The sequence below is a fragment of the Benincasa hispida genome, chromosome 2 (genome assembly GCF_027475165.1).
Source record: "Benincasa hispida cultivar pf3 chromosome 2, pf3_genome.v1.1, whole genome shotgun sequence".
Classification (NCBI taxonomy): domain Eukaryota; kingdom Viridiplantae; phylum Streptophyta; class Magnoliopsida; order Cucurbitales; family Cucurbitaceae; genus Benincasa; species Benincasa hispida.
Genome location: NC_143479.1, coordinates 50,854,582 through 50,870,256, shown reverse-complemented (window position 1 = coordinate 50,870,256; position 15,675 = coordinate 50,854,582). Strand labels below are relative to the sequence as shown.

Sequence of the window (15,675 nt, the reverse complement as noted above, 5' to 3'; positions counted from 1 at the left end):
GCAGAGGTGTGGATTGCGCTCATTCAAAGAAAATCATCTTCCGGTCCATATCTCACATCCATGTTTAAATGCTTTCTTTATTTCTCGTCTTTATGAATTTCTGAAGTTTGTCTTTACTGCTTCCTTTAATTTGTTTCATGACTATGAATTTATTCTTCATTTACTATCCTTGCATTTATTTCTGTGTTTGCTTTAATTCCTTTAACTTTTCTGTATTTAATGCGTTATTCTTTAATTGGTGAATGATTGAGTGATGAGAAGAAATTTTATTACCGCAAGTCATAGCAACTTGCGTTAATGAAAAAAAATTATTTTTATAATAAAATAAAACACATTCAATATGCATAGGCGATAATGGACGCATCTTGAACCAACAAGATGCGCTTTGCGTTCATCCAACTCAAATGCGTGAGCTGAGGGGTGTGTTGCTCGCGTGTGTGTCCTTTGCCCGTCTTTAGTAGAATGCACTATGTTGAGGTAATGTTGCGCTGGTAGCAATACCGTGTGCCCGATCTTCCAGAAATGTGTTTAGTTAAGGGGTGTGTTACGGGGATGTATGCGTTGTTGCCTGTCCTCTGCGAAGATGCATTTGCGTTGGTGAACACATTGCATTAATCTTTTCCTTGCGTCCATTCGAATAAAATATTAAAGATAATTCTTTTTGCAAAATTGAGAAGTCCAATCGTTCCGTATTCCAAAGAAATGATGAGTCTACAGACGAAAGGACGTTTACTCTGAAACCTCATAAATGAGGGAAGTTCAAATGACGGGCCTTTTGAGTGTCTCGAGGCCTATCACCGCGAAAATCGTGTTGGGCCCACTAAGGCCTAACTTATAAATAGTCGTTTCCCCCGTCTGTGGACACTTTACCTCTTTTCGCAACTTGAAACCCTAGCACCCTTTGCATACAGAGCTTTCTTCTTCCCTGAAACCCTAACGTTTTCCAGCTTTCTTTCAACTAAGCACCCATGGCCGACCAAGCTTCCCAGCCTTCTGCTTCACCCTCAAACCCTTCCACTAACCAAATCTCCATGCGAGAGGCAGCATTCCTTACTGCCAGTCGCCTTCTTGCTGCCCAACCATACACTGTCCCCAGAATCACCGGTAGACCCTAGAGAAACCCTTTAGTCATCAGACCACTTCAGTTCAAAAGGGGGCAAAGCACTGAAAGCACCCCGCTCCCAACTCCACCAGTCTCCACTGAAAGCGAGAAGAAGAGACGAGATGACAATGAAGTGTCCGGATACATTCTGAGTAACTTGGAGGAAGGAGGAGGTTTGCCCGAGGCAGGGGTTCTAAACCAACCACTGTCTACGGAGGAGGTGACGGTGGCGGTGACTGAGGAAGTGGCGGTGGTAGAAGAAGTGGCAGTGACGGAGGAAGTGGTGGAAGAGGAAACAAGAAGAAGCACTCTGGATTTAGAGACTCTTGAGGAAACTATGCAAGTAGAATCCTATGACGGACCCATCAGAGTCGCGTTAGAAGAAGTCGCGGCAGATAAGCAACTAGAGGAGAAAAAGAAAAAAAGGAGAAGAAGGAAAAGAAGGTTGGAGAAGGTGAGCCATCCCATCATCGCAAAGAGAAGAAGAATAAAGAAAAAAAGAAGGATGAAGAAGATGAGGAGGCCAAGTTAAGAAGGAAGAAAGAGAAGAAAGAAAGGAAAGAGTGCAGGCGTGAGGAAAGGCGCTTGAAGAAGGAAGAAGCAAAGAAGAAGAAGGCTGCAAGCCTAGAGATGTATGAAGAATCCACCTTCATGAGGGAGGACAGGGGGGAACCAACGCAACTTAGGGAACCGACACAACCTGAAACAACACAATTGGTTGCAGCCGATGAAGGCGAAGAAGGAGAAGTTACCCCTCTGATGTGGCGTTGCTAGGAGAATGCACCACAAGGATCTATCGTTAACCCTTCAATTTTGATCATCGCATTAGAAGAAAAGGAAATGAGGAGAAAGGAAGAGGAAGAGAGACAAGAAAAAATAGAGCAGGTGAAACTCATCACCGCAGAAGGTGATAGAAGAAGAAGATTGCATGATGAGAAGGTTCGCCGCAATAACGAGATCTCAAGGCTTGAATAAATAAGTCAGATTGAAGAGGAACAACGCCTTTTGCTGGCCTCTGGTAGTTTGTGGAGGATTTTGAAAGAGAAGTGAGAGAAAAGGAAGAAGAAGAAAAGAAAAAAAAGGCAGAAGAAGAGAAGAAAATGAGAGAAGAGAAGGAAAGGAAGCGCGAAGCCAACAGGCAACGTTTACTTAAGAAGAAGGGCAAGGAACTTGCCGAGCGAGAGAAGGAGGAACAACGCAAGAAACGGGAAAGAAGACAAAGGCAACAATCTTGCCTTGTGTTGGCCAAAGGAAAGGGCAAAGCGGTCGCAGAAAGCAGCAAGCCCGCATTAGCAAAGGCGCGTCCATCCAGAAAGAAAGAAAATGACGACTTGTTGATAGAGATGGGCTTTTACCCTGCGCCAACGCCACTACCAGACCTCATCACGAGCGTGATCGTGGAGCATGGTTGGGACACATTTTGCCAGTGCCCAGCCATTGTTGTTCCAAAGGTAGTGCGCGACTTCTACCATGGACGACTACATGCCACCAAAGATGTGGTGACCATAAAAGGGCGAGTGGTGTCTTTCAGCACAAGGGACATCAATGAACTATACTAAATGAAGGACAACCCAGATGCACCGGACAACAAAGTCATTGATGATCCCATGGAAGAATAGTTAGAAGATGCGCTGCGAGTATTAACGCAATCGGGCACTAAGTGGTCGGTTTCTTTAAAAGGCATCAAGACCCTGACATCCAAGATTCTGCTTCCGGAGGCAAGGCTTTGGGTTTATTTGGTTAAAAAGCGGCTGATCCTAATTTCCCATGACGACCATTTCAAGGGATCGAGTTATAGCCGCATATTGGATTGCGCGTGATTTCCCAATTGATGTAGACTGGTTGATCGCAATGAAAATTCGGGGCTTTGTGGGACACATTAGAGGACAATACTTCTTTCCATGGATTGTCTCAAGTTTGTGCCTGTCAATGGGCGTAGCCATTGAGGAAGAGCCCATGCAAGAAGTCCACGACCTCATCAATATCAAAATTCTAAGGTGGCTTCTCAAAGACTCCCCACATTGCCCAGAGTTACCTTTAAAGAGGTCCGCAATCGATCTCAAAGCGCCGAAAGGCCAAAGAGACAGTGCAGAGATGATAAGGGAAAGGGGAAAATCCAAGAAGAAACAACGCAAGATCCAGAACCTTTGGACCTCTTACCCTTATTAATCCGCCCTCCAAGCCCTCGAAGCCCTCCCGCACAATCTTCTTCTTCTTCCCTTCCTGAGCACTTTACCAACCTTCTTCTTGCCCCAAATTCTCCAACCGCATATCCAGCAGCCCCATCCTCACCTTCAACATCATCACCGCAACCTTCCATTCCACCGCCATATATTGATGACCCACACGATTTGGGTGAAGGCACCTTTGCCCAATCCCAAAATGTTGCTGGCGAGACATCGCAGGCACCACCCACTGTCACCTCCTTAGCTGCTGAGCTAGCAGAAATGTAATCCTTCTTCTCCCAACAACAACAACTCTTCACTCAACAACAAGCCTTCTTCAACCAGAGATTTGATGTTGTAATGGAGCAAGTCGACGATATACAACACAGTACTGCCACGTCAAGGGAAGCGTTGATCAATATTCAACGTAACATTTATAAGGTCCATCGGTATCAAAGACAGATTGCGGAGCACAACCATGAGTACTTTAATTTTCTCACCGCATATCTTCATGGTCCCATGGTGCCTCCGCATCTCAGGCAGCACTTGAATTTTGAAGAAGCTCCTTTAGTACCACCTCAAAACCCTCTTCCAGACCCTCATGCTCCTCAACAATAATCTTTACATTTTTATGCGGCCATTCTATACTTTTATTCAATTCATTATTTTTCTGAGTTAACAAAATTCTTTGATTCTTTGTATAGGCAAAAATTTCTGTATTGCATTAATTTTAATTAGTTGTATACTTTGTTAATATTCAATACAATTGAGTAAATATTTTCTTCATTTGCCTGTGCCTTTTTATTTATCATCCTTTGTCAGTATTTGCGATGTTCTTGATCTTTTATTTTTTGCGTTCTTCATTGCGCTGCCATGATGTATAATATGTTTATACTTAGAAAAATTTCCCATACATTGTAAATTCTGACTAACACTTAGTAATTTGTAGCTTAGCAGTACTTTACCTTTTATCTCTCAAAGTTCTGCTCAAACCTTCTTTATGAAATTTTTTCTAAGTGTTTGTCTATTCTGTCCAAACAACGCAATGAAGACCTTACGCATCTCTAAATTTGGGGGTGGGGAAGGTCTGAGCAGATGAGATCAAGAATGTGCGATCATTAAGAGAATGTGTTCATTTTCTATATATAAAAAAAATTCAATAAATTTTCATACAAAACTCCAATGTCAGCGTAAGGGAAAACCTAAAAAATAATCCCAACCTGATAAGAGATAGTTGTGAAAGGAACCTACTCATAGTTGGATGTTCACATGACACCCGTGGGAGCAAGCCAAAACGACGGTGGGTTTCCAAGAACAACGCAGTATGAAAATGAAAAAAAAAAAAGAAAGAAAAAGGAAGAAAAGAAAAATAAATGCAAGAGACAACTCCACTGAATATCATGAGTTAAAGTTGAGATTGGCACACAACCGTAGTTGGATGTTCGCATGAAACTTGTGGGAACAAGCTAAAACGAAGGGTGTAACCATGATCAATGGTCTCTAATAAATGACGCAAAGTTTGACCATTGCATATATTTATATCAAGTTGTTTTGACAAAGAAGAGGTAAACATTCTATTTTTAAAACTAAAAAAACATTTTTGAGCAGAAATTTGTTATATAGAATAATAAAGTAGGGCTTTGTTAGGAATTAGCAAGGATAGGAGGAAATTGCGTTGTCAAGTAATGTGCCTAAGTGTAACATCAGGAGCAACCAATCGATGCAAAAATATAGGATAAGAATTGAGCTTTATTGCCTTAGTAGAAGATATGGTTGAGGACAAGCATATATCTAAATTTGGGGGTGTGATAACTTGTAGAAATACAAGTTATTTATGTTGCCTTATTCAGATATTGCGGCCAAAAGAGAGAAAATATGCGTTGATTGTATGAAAATGAGCTAAGAAATACAATAATTATAAATTATCACAAATACACCCACTAAGACCATTACGATAGTAGAAAAGGATATTTCAAGTCTGTTTTGTAGGATACTAAGTCACCGCTTGCGATCAAGGCTTAGAGAAACGGAACAATGCATCTCCGTCGCATTACGCTCGTCAAATCAATACTGAAGAGATGCTGAATGCAATGACGGAGCAATGCGACAGTCGATCTAGAGCTTAACTTCAATCGCATGCGGTAATAAAAACAACATCGCATGCGAGCACACGATCGAAAGATGCAAATGAGCAATGCAAACGCGGAGGATTGTGACACGTGTACAACTAACCGTTGGGCATATTCGACGGACTAATTGCATAACAGAAGGAATATTTATTCCACCATTTTCGGACTTTCCATAACAATAAAGTGGGGACCACACAAGTCAGAGAGTCAAAACCTTAATACCCTCAAAGAATTCACTGAAAAAGATACTTGATACGGGGTATAATTGATACGAGGCTTTTAAGAGAGAGCTGATCTGAGTGCTGATTGGAGGAAATCTGGGAAGAGAAGAGACAAGGCTGAGAGGTGAGTCTCAATGCAATTCTGCCAAATCCCCAACGAGAAGCTCTGTACTTAGATCTCTTCTACCGGTTGAGCAAGCCTGAGAGGGAAGCTCATCCTTCCATTCACTCCATCAACGCCGACAAGCGATTCTCCATTCCAGATCTGTGCCAAGATGTTGGCGCTTATTTGTATTTGTTTCTAACTCTCATTCATCAATTGCATTTCATCTTCTTAACTCTTCATTCACAAACATGTATCAGACGCTAAATAGCATTATTGAATGTCTTGATCATTTCCATTTCCATTTCTCTGTCTACTTCCGTTCCTCCATAAATCATTTTCTCCATGATGTTTTCTTAATCCTTTGGTATTTAATATGAATTAAACAATTAACTTAATCTGTGCTAAAGACATAAAGATGTTTAACTAAAGCATGCTAGACGGCATCTTCACCTGTGAGAGCAGATGTGAAGATGCCATTCTGATATGTAGAGAGAAGGTTAGAAGAATGCGTTAACTAAAGCAAGAAGTACTTCCAGAGATGGAAGCAACCCTGTGTTCGTTACGTTCGTCCCTATTTCACCACAGAGATGTGAGAAACGTGGCCGATCACCGAGAGGTGTACACCAAGGGAAAGCGAAACCGTACTTATATCTTTAACGCAATTAAGAAACTTGCACTATTTATATTAATTATCCTTTCTCTTTCTGTTTCACACATAAGCTTTGCCACTGCATAACACGATCTTTGTATAATCTTCTTAGTCAGTCTCAACTTCGATATCTTGTATCATGTAACCTGTATCTTGTATCATCATAGTTTAGGTTTATTTTATTGCACTTTACTTTTACCGCAATTTACTATCGCATTTTTATCGCTTACATTTACTTTATCGCATTTTCAAATACCTGTACACACAACCTTTTTTATAAATTGAAAAACCCCTGGTCGCATATATCACAAATATAACGTAATAACCTCAAACAGTCCCTGTGTTCAACCTCGGATCACACTGAGAAACTTGCGGTGGAATTATACTTGGTTCCAACGTAAGGAAACTTGTGACAACGCATAGTATACTACAAGTTTCTCATTTAAATCGCATATTTAGAAGTAGTATCGCATAAAGGAAATAAAGTCATCATTGTATATCTGCCAAGTTTAAGCTTGAATGATGATAAAGACTAAAAATTTGCGTATCATGTTTATGGCGCCATTGCCGGGGAACTGGTAACGGGGACATGGGCTTGTATCATACATTACATATCATCATCCCTATGCGTGTCAGCTAGCTAAGTGCTTCTCAACCCTTTTGGAAGTTTAGTTACTCATGCGCATTGTGAAGAGATTGAACAAAAGTAGAGATGAAAATTCCATTTTGTAAATAAAATAAGAATACAGAATGACAATGGAAGTAGGGATAGGGAACCTGGTAGCAATGTCTTGCTTCACGAGGCTTCTATACTGAGTTTTACTCTACTCTTCCTAAAAGATGTTCTTGCTTTCGCAAGAGTCAGCCCTCTCTCCGTTCTCAGTGCTTCCCGACAGTCTCTTGAGCTAACCAGGAACGATCTTCTAGCGTCTTCTCTCTTCGCTCACCTCCGCCTTCTAAGTATATGAATTACAGATTACAGATATCTATGATCGATCTTCTATATATATGGCGGATGGTGGCCTCTGGTATTTATAGAGCTTCAGGGTGAAAATCTTTTCTCTCAAGTGATTGCAATGATGGGAAGTCATTAAATCTCTGTTTGATGCGCCGAATAATAGTCATCGAAAACTTGAGTGTACTTGCTACAGTGTGTCGTTAACGGCTTGTCAACTAAATTCGGATTTGACCATCATCAGCTTTCTGTCCTATCATAATTTATTAAGGTTTCACCTTGATGTGCTGTTTCTATGCAGCCACCTTCTTGGGCTAATCTTCGCGAGCACATACGATCGCATAGCTTTGCGGTCGCAATCTTCTAATGCGCTCGGTGATAACGGGGAAAAATGCACGTTATTATAGCGCAAATTCCTAAAACAATGCAGGATTGCGATGATAAAACTGTACAATATTGCGTCCAAAAGCATTAAGTTCACCATATTGCGGTCGCATGCGTCCATCGCATTAAAACAACTTACTTGTGTATTTTTGTGCAGCAAATGCGTCGACACAAGGCGGAAATGCGATCCACGTAAATTAACGTCCGAGCACATTAAGAGATTGCGTTGACGCAAGGCTATGCGATCAAATTGTGCTTGCGAATATCTGCTCAAGAAGGTTGCCGCATAGAGCCGGCGCATCATGGTGGGCGCATCTGGGTGAAAAGCTTAATAAATCATGATGGGACAGAAAGCTGATGACGGTCGATTCTGAATTAAGTTGACAAGTCGTGAATGATTTATTGTAGCAAGTACACTCAACTTTTTGGTGACAAATATTCGGTGCATTAGACAGAGAATTAATGCCATCTCATCAGTGCAATCATAAGAGAGAAGAAGCCTTTCACCCCGAAGCTCTATAAATACCAAAGGCCACCTTCAGTGAAGGAGTTAGTTAAGTAGATAATTTTCCCCTTTGATAGAAGTAGTCTTATTCATAGTTTTCGTTTACTTAGAAGGCGGAAGCGAACGAAGGGAAATTATACCGAGAGATCGTTCTAGTGAACTTGGAAGAGAACCGAGAGCGTCGAGATCAGAGAGAGGGCCAACTCTTGCGGAAGCAAAGAACATCTTTTGAGCAGAATAAAGATAACAGTGTAAATGGAATTTCCAGGCTCTCTATCCTTATCTTCCATTGTCATTTTGTACTCTGAACTTATTTATAGAAATGGAAATTTCATCTTTATATCTGTTCACTCTCTATACATTACCCATGAGTAGCTAAATCTGTCGAATGGGTTGAAAAGCACTTAGCTAGCATAACCTGAGATCTTCATTCTATGCGATTATTTTGTATTATGTATGCGTCATTCGTCCATTAGAGATATTCGGGAGGGTAGTCTAAGGATAGAATCTAGGCTTGGAAAAGTCAGGTAAGAATCTAGGCTCGGGAGAGTCAGATTAGAAACACATAATTAAGAGATAGAAGCTTAGAAATAAGCGTTGTTTGCTAGTAACGCATCGCATGTATCCTAGAGATAGGTTATGATTGTATGCGGTCACCTTGTCCTTGTGTGCATCTTGCATCATCGCATAGGCAAGAAGTAGAGACTTAGGAATAAGCTCTATAGACACTATCGCATTCATCGCTTGCGTCCTAAAATTAGGAGCCACCACATTTGCATTGGAAAATGATTTGTTGTCGCATGAGTGTAGAATGATCGCATAGTTTGAACGGATTCTTGGAAAATGCTAGCTAAAGACCTTCTCGACCCGTTCCGCCACATACTCAGAGTATCTGTCGCCTAATCATTCTTATCTCAAATCCACCGCATACTTTTTATACTTCAAAAAACAAACCAACCAAACCATTAATTTATTTGTTACTGCAAAGTGATCTAAAAATTACTGCCGCATATTGTTTTCCTTGTCCCTGAGTTCGACCCTGGGCTTACTAGGAAACTTAGTACGATGTATACTTGGGTCCTGCTGAGAAAACTTGTTTGCACAACGCATTTTCCATCACCGCAACCCCTACTATTATTTCATCACATAAAATTACGCATCATGTTTTTGGCGCTGTTGCTGGGGACTTCGGCAATACAGTGTGCTAACAGTAATTTTTTTTATTTTCTTTGCAGCTTTCAATCTCTGACGAGTTACGACCCAGAGATTGAAAGAATGTTATGACGAAGATTGAGAGATAGTCGCCAACAACAACAATAAGAGAAAGATAACATGGCGGAGCAACCAAGAAATAGAGGACCAAATGAAAATAATGTCATGGCGAATCCCATCCTATTAGTGAACGACCGCAATAGGCCATTCGGGACTATACGTCGCCCAACCTTTACGATTTCTCCCCAGGAATCATGAGGCCTACTCTTGACGGATCGAGATTTGAAATGAAATCGGTGATGCTGTAGATGGTCCAAACTTCTGGACAGTTTGGTGGAAGGCGTGGCGAGGACCCGCACGCCCACCTCCGAAGTTTTATAGAGATCTGCAACACTTTTGTGTTCTTGAATATCTCTACCGAGGAAGTTCGAATAACTTTGTTTCCATTTTCGTTGTGTGACCAGGCACGAAAATGGGTGTACTCTGTCGAACCAGGGGAAATTACCTCATAGAAGCAAGTCGTAGAGAAGTTTATGAAGAAATACTTCCCTCCAACGGAGAATGGCAGAAGAAGGAAGTTGATAACCAATTTTGAACAGGATAATGACAAATCGCTCAGCGATGCGTGGGCGAGGTTTAAGAGGTTGGTAAGAGATTGCCCGCATAATGGCTTACCAGACTGCTTACAGATGGAGATTTTTTATCAGGAATTAAACCCTGCTTCGTAGACTGTTGCTAATGCGGCAGCCGCTGGAGGTCTGCTAGATAAAACTTATGATTAGGCCAAGAACATCCTTGATTGCATTTCTAAAAATCATGAAGACTGGAGAGAAAGCGATCAAAGATTGAGAATCAAGGATAGTGATGCAAACAATGGTGCCATCGCATCCCTTCAGAGTCAAATTACTGCGATGATGAACTTGATACAGGGAATCGCAATCAATAGCCCAACAATGCATAGTGGGCAAGTGAACGCAATCAACCAGACGATTGCAAAGTGTGCTACTTATGGTGAAGGACACGCAATGGAGGAATGCCCGCAAAACCAACAGTCAATTTATTTTGTGAAGAATAACCCGTTTTCTAACACGTACAACCCCAGGTGGAGAAACCACCCCAACTTTGCGTGGAAAAATCAGCAGCAAAATTTTCAAATAGTGGCGCAAAAGGAAGGGCCACCCGAATTTTTCCCGCGAACCAACGGTCAGATGAGTAATCAAGCCAGCAGTTCGTAGGCGCCGCAATCTTCCTCTATGGAAAGTTTTTTGAACCAATATATTGAAAAGAATGAAATTGTGCTTCAAAACCAAGTGATGTCCATTCGTAACCTAGAAATACAGATAGGCCAAATTGCGGGCGAACTCAAGAATCGACTACAAGGGGCCCTGCCGAGTTCAACAGAACTCCCACGCAACCCAGGGGGTATGGGTAAAGAGCAATGTCAAGTTGTGATGTTGCGGAGTGGAAAGACTGTGGCAGGGGAGAAGAATGAGCCTAGTCGAACTGCTTCAATTGTGCTGGAACTAGAGATTGCGGTGACTCGAGAAGAAATAGAAGAAAAAAAAGCGATGGAACCTGAGATTGCGTCATCCTCGGAGCCAAAAGAACAGGGGACCGTAAGAATACAACTGCCACCATTCCCACAGAGACTCAGAAAGAAGAAAAATGACGAGGTACAGTATCAACACTTCATGAATATGTTAAAACAATTGTATATTAACATTCCGTTCACTGAAGCAATTGAAGAGATGCCCACATATGCAAAGTTTTTAAAGAATATGGTGACAAAGAAGAGAGGCGCTGGTAAGTTCGCCACAGTGGCTTTGATGTAGAGTTCAAAATCTATAATCCCACCGAAAATGCACGACCCTAGGAGTTTCACTATACCTTGCTCCATTGGAGGATTATATATCGGGCAAGCGCTATGCAATCTTGGGGCCAACATTAACTTGATGCCCATGTCAATTTTCAAGCAGCTGAATGTGGGGCAACTTGCGCCCATGACGGTGACTCTCCAATTAGCTGATACATCTCTTGTACATCTAGAGGGGAAGGTGAAAAATGTGCTGGTTACAATCGACAAATTTATATTATAGCAGACTTCATCATCCTAGACCGCGAAGCCGATAAGGATGTGCCCATCATCTTGGGGCGACCATTTTTATCAACTGGTCGTGCCCAGATTGATGTGCACAAAGAAGAGATCACCTTGAGCGTGAATGGACAGAAGCACGGGTTTGACATTATCCAAGCCATAAAATATCCTGATGAAGAAGACCTTAATAAATCCAACAATGAACAGAAGCCTGAAGATGAAAACGAAGATGAGGATGTGATCCCATCCATTGTAGCATCAATGCGGTCATAGAAAAACCAAACAAGGAAGATGAGATAATCGCATCCAAAGAAGACAATCTGACAGTGAATGAAGAAAGAAAAACAACAAAACCGTCCTTAGAACAACCAACAACAATGGAGCTGAAGACCTTTCCTAACCACCTGAAATATGCGTTTCTAGGGCCGAATGAAGAGCTACCGGTAATCATTTCATCTGCACTTAATGAAAACCAAGAAAATGCACTGCTGAGCATTCTGAGAAAATATGTAAAAGCAATTAGCTGGACGCTCGCAGACATTCGAGGAATCAGCCCCGCATACTATATGCATAGAATTCATCTCAAGGAAAGTCACAAAGGATCGATTGAACATCAACACAGACTCAACCCTATGATGAAGAAGGTCGTAAAGAATAAGATAATCAAGTGGTTAGACGCGGGCATCATCAATAGAAGACAACACGTGGGTCAGCCCCGAGCAGTGCGTACCGAAGAGAGGAGTGATGACGGTAGTCCCTAACGTAAATAACGAGCTGATACCTCAAAGAACCGTCACTGGATGGCGGATTTGCATGGACTACCGCAAACTAAATGCGGCAAGAAAGAAGGATCATTTCCCTTTACCTTTTATTGACCAAATGCTGGATCGTTTAGCTGGAAATGACTTCTACTGCTTCTTGGATGGGTATGCTGGTTATAACCAGATCATGATTGCTCTTGAAGATCAAGAAAAAACCACATTCACCTACTCGTATGGAACATTTGCGTTTTGACACATGCCCTTTGGCCTTTGCAATGCACCGAGCACTTTCCAAATGTGTATGATGGTCATCTTTTCGGAATATCTCGAAGACTCTGTAGAAATATTCATGAACGACTTCTCTGTGTATGGGCACACATACGAAGTTTGTCTTGACAACTTGGAGAAGATATTGAAAAGATGTGAAGAGACGAACCTCGTGCTTAATTAGGAGAAATGCCATTTTATAGTGAAGGAAGGCATTGTGCTTGGACACAAGGTCTCTAAGGACGGGTTGAAGGTGGACAAGGCAAAAATTGAAGCGATTGAAAAGCTCCCACTTCCAACGAGTGTAAAAGCTGTCAGGAGCTTCTTGAGACATGCTGGATTTTATAGACGTTTTGTCAAAGACTTCTTAAAGATTACACGACCACTGAGTGCATTGTTGGAGGCAGATAGAAAGTTTGATTTCGATGACCAATGCCTCAACACATTCATGATTTTGAAGAACGCATTATGACCGCGCCTGTGTCGATCGCACCAGATTGGACACTGCCCTTTCAATTAATGTGCGATGCAGGCGGTTATGCGATGGGAGCAGTGCTGGCGCAGAAGAGAAAAACAATGTTGCATCCCATCGCATATGCAAGTAAGACTTTGAATCCTACTTAAACTAACTACACCACCACAGAAAAAGAATTGCTTGCGGTAATATTTGCGTTGGAGAAATTCAGAGCATATTTGCTGGGAACAAAATTACTCATCCACACTAACCACTCAGCGATAAAATATTTGATGACAAAGAAGGATGCGAAGTCGAGGTTGATTAGATGGGTTCTCCTCCTCCAGAAATTCGATATGGAAATAATTGATCGCAAGGGGATAGAGAACCAAGTTGCGGATCATTTATCCAGATTAGAAAATCCGAAGATTGACCACAATCAGTTAGAAGTGAGCACAAGTTTCCAGACGAGCAGCTATTTCAGATTGAAGAATTTCCATGGTACGCAGACGTGGTAAATTATCTGGTTTGCGAGCAATTTCCCGAAGATCCGACCACTAAAAGAGGCGGCTCAGGCATGAATGCAGATCATATTTTTAGGATGAGCCAAACCCGTATAAGAGGGGGTCAGACAAGATTCTGCGACTGTGTGTACCGGATGCTGATCACCAATGCATATTATCACAATGTCATGATTCACCATATGGCGAGCACTTTGGAGGCCAGCGCACAGCAGCAAAAGTATTACAAAGTGTGTATTATTGGCCAACACTATTCAAGGATGCAAGAGACTACGTGATGAAGTGTGACTGGTGCCAACGCTCTGGTAATATTTCATGGAAACATGCAATGCCCATGAACATCATTTTAGAATTGGAATTGTTCGATGTCTGGGGCATTGATTTCATGGGACCATTCACACCATCGAATGGTCACAAGTATATTTTGTTAGCCGTCGACTATGTTTCAAGCGGGTAGAAGTGGTAGCATGCGACACAAGCGATGTGGCGGTAGTCTCTAAATTCCTGAAGAAAAATATTTTCACTCGTTTTGGTTCTCCACATGCCATAATAAGTGATGAAGGTTCCCACTTTGTCAATTACATAGCCAACAACATGCTGCTCAAATATAATATCCTCCACAAATTGGCCACACATACCATCCATAGACGAATGATAAGGTCGAATGGTTAGGTTGATGTTGGAGAAAGTGGTAAAGCCTTCGCGAAAAGACTGGGCAACAAAGCTAGACGATGTGCTATGGGCATACAGGACCGCCTATAAGATAGCTATAGATATGTCTCCATATGCATTGGTGTTTGGTAAAGCAGTTCATTTACCACTGGAGCGCAAAGCGCAAAGCGCTGTGGGTAGTGAAGAAGCTTAACTTCGACTTAAAAGTAGCAGGGGAAGCAAGAAAACTCCAATTGATCGAGCTTAATGAGTGGAGTACACAAACTTATGAAAATTCCAAAATTTACAAAGAACGAGCAAAAAATTGGCATGACAACCGGTTATGCAGGAAAAATCTCCACATGCTTGGGTAGAAATGCACGTTATTACAGCACAAATTTATAAAACAATGTAGGATTGTGATCATAAAAATATACAATATTGCGTCCAAAAGCATTAAGTTCACAATATTGCGATCGCATGCGTCCATCGCACTAAAACAGCTAAATTGTGTATTTTTGTGCAGCAAATGCGTTGACGCAAGGCGAAAATGCGATCCACAGAAATTAACGTCCGAGCGCATTAAGAGATTGTGTAGAAAGGCTATGCGATCAAATTGCGCTCGTGAATACCTGCTTAAGAAGGTTGCCTCATAGAGCCGACGCATCATAGTGAGCGCATCTGGATGAAAAGCGTAATAAATCACGATGGGACAGAAAGCCGATGACGGTCGATTCTGAATTAAGTTGACAAGCCGTTAACGATCTGCTGTAGCAAGTACACTCAACTTTTTGGTGACAAATATTCGGTGCATCAGACAGAGGATTAATGCCATCCCATCAGTGCAATCATAAGAGAGAAGAAGCCTTTCACCCCGAAGCTCTATAAATACCAAAGGCTACCTTCAATGAAGGAGTTAGTTATGTAGATAATTTTCCCCTTAGATAGAAGTAACCTTGTTCATAGTTTTCATTTACTTAGAAGGCGGAAGCGAGCAAAGGGAGATTATACCGAGAGATCATCCAGTGAACTTGGAAGAGTGCCGGGAGCGTCGAGATCAAAGAGAGGGCCAACTCTCGCGGAAGCAAGAACATCTTTTGAGCAGAATAGAGATAACAATGTAAAAGCCTTGGGAAGCAAGGAATTGCTACCAGGCTCTCTATCTTTATCTTCCATTGTCATTTTGTACTCTGAACTTATTTATAAAAATGGAAATTTCATCTTTATATTTGTTCACTCTCTGTACACTACGCATGAGTAGCTAAATCTATCGAATGGGTTGAGAAGCACTTAGCTAGCATAACCTAAGATGTTCATTCTATGCGATTATCTTATATTATGTATGCGTCATTCGTCCATTAGAGATACTTGGGAGGGTAGTCTAAGGATAGAATCTAGGCTTGGAAAAGTCAGATTAGAATCTAGGCTCGGGAGAGTTAGATTAGAAACACATAATTAAGAGATAGAAGCTTAGGAATAAGCTTGTTTTCTATTAACG

The 15,675-nt window shown here is 41.6% G+C and overlaps 1 non-coding gene and 1 pseudogene across 1 annotated transcript; both read right to left on the bottom strand.

Moving 5' to 3' along the window:
* LOC120072106 (cyanogenic beta-glucosidase-like) overlaps positions 1-15,675 on the bottom strand; it is a 91,017-nt pseudogene that overhangs the window by 38,116 nt on the left and 37,226 nt on the right.
* Positions 9,995-10,101, bottom strand: LOC150037981 (small nucleolar RNA R71). The gene has a single exon (XR_016528041.1). It is a non-coding gene; the product is annotated as a small nucleolar RNA R71 (small nucleolar RNA).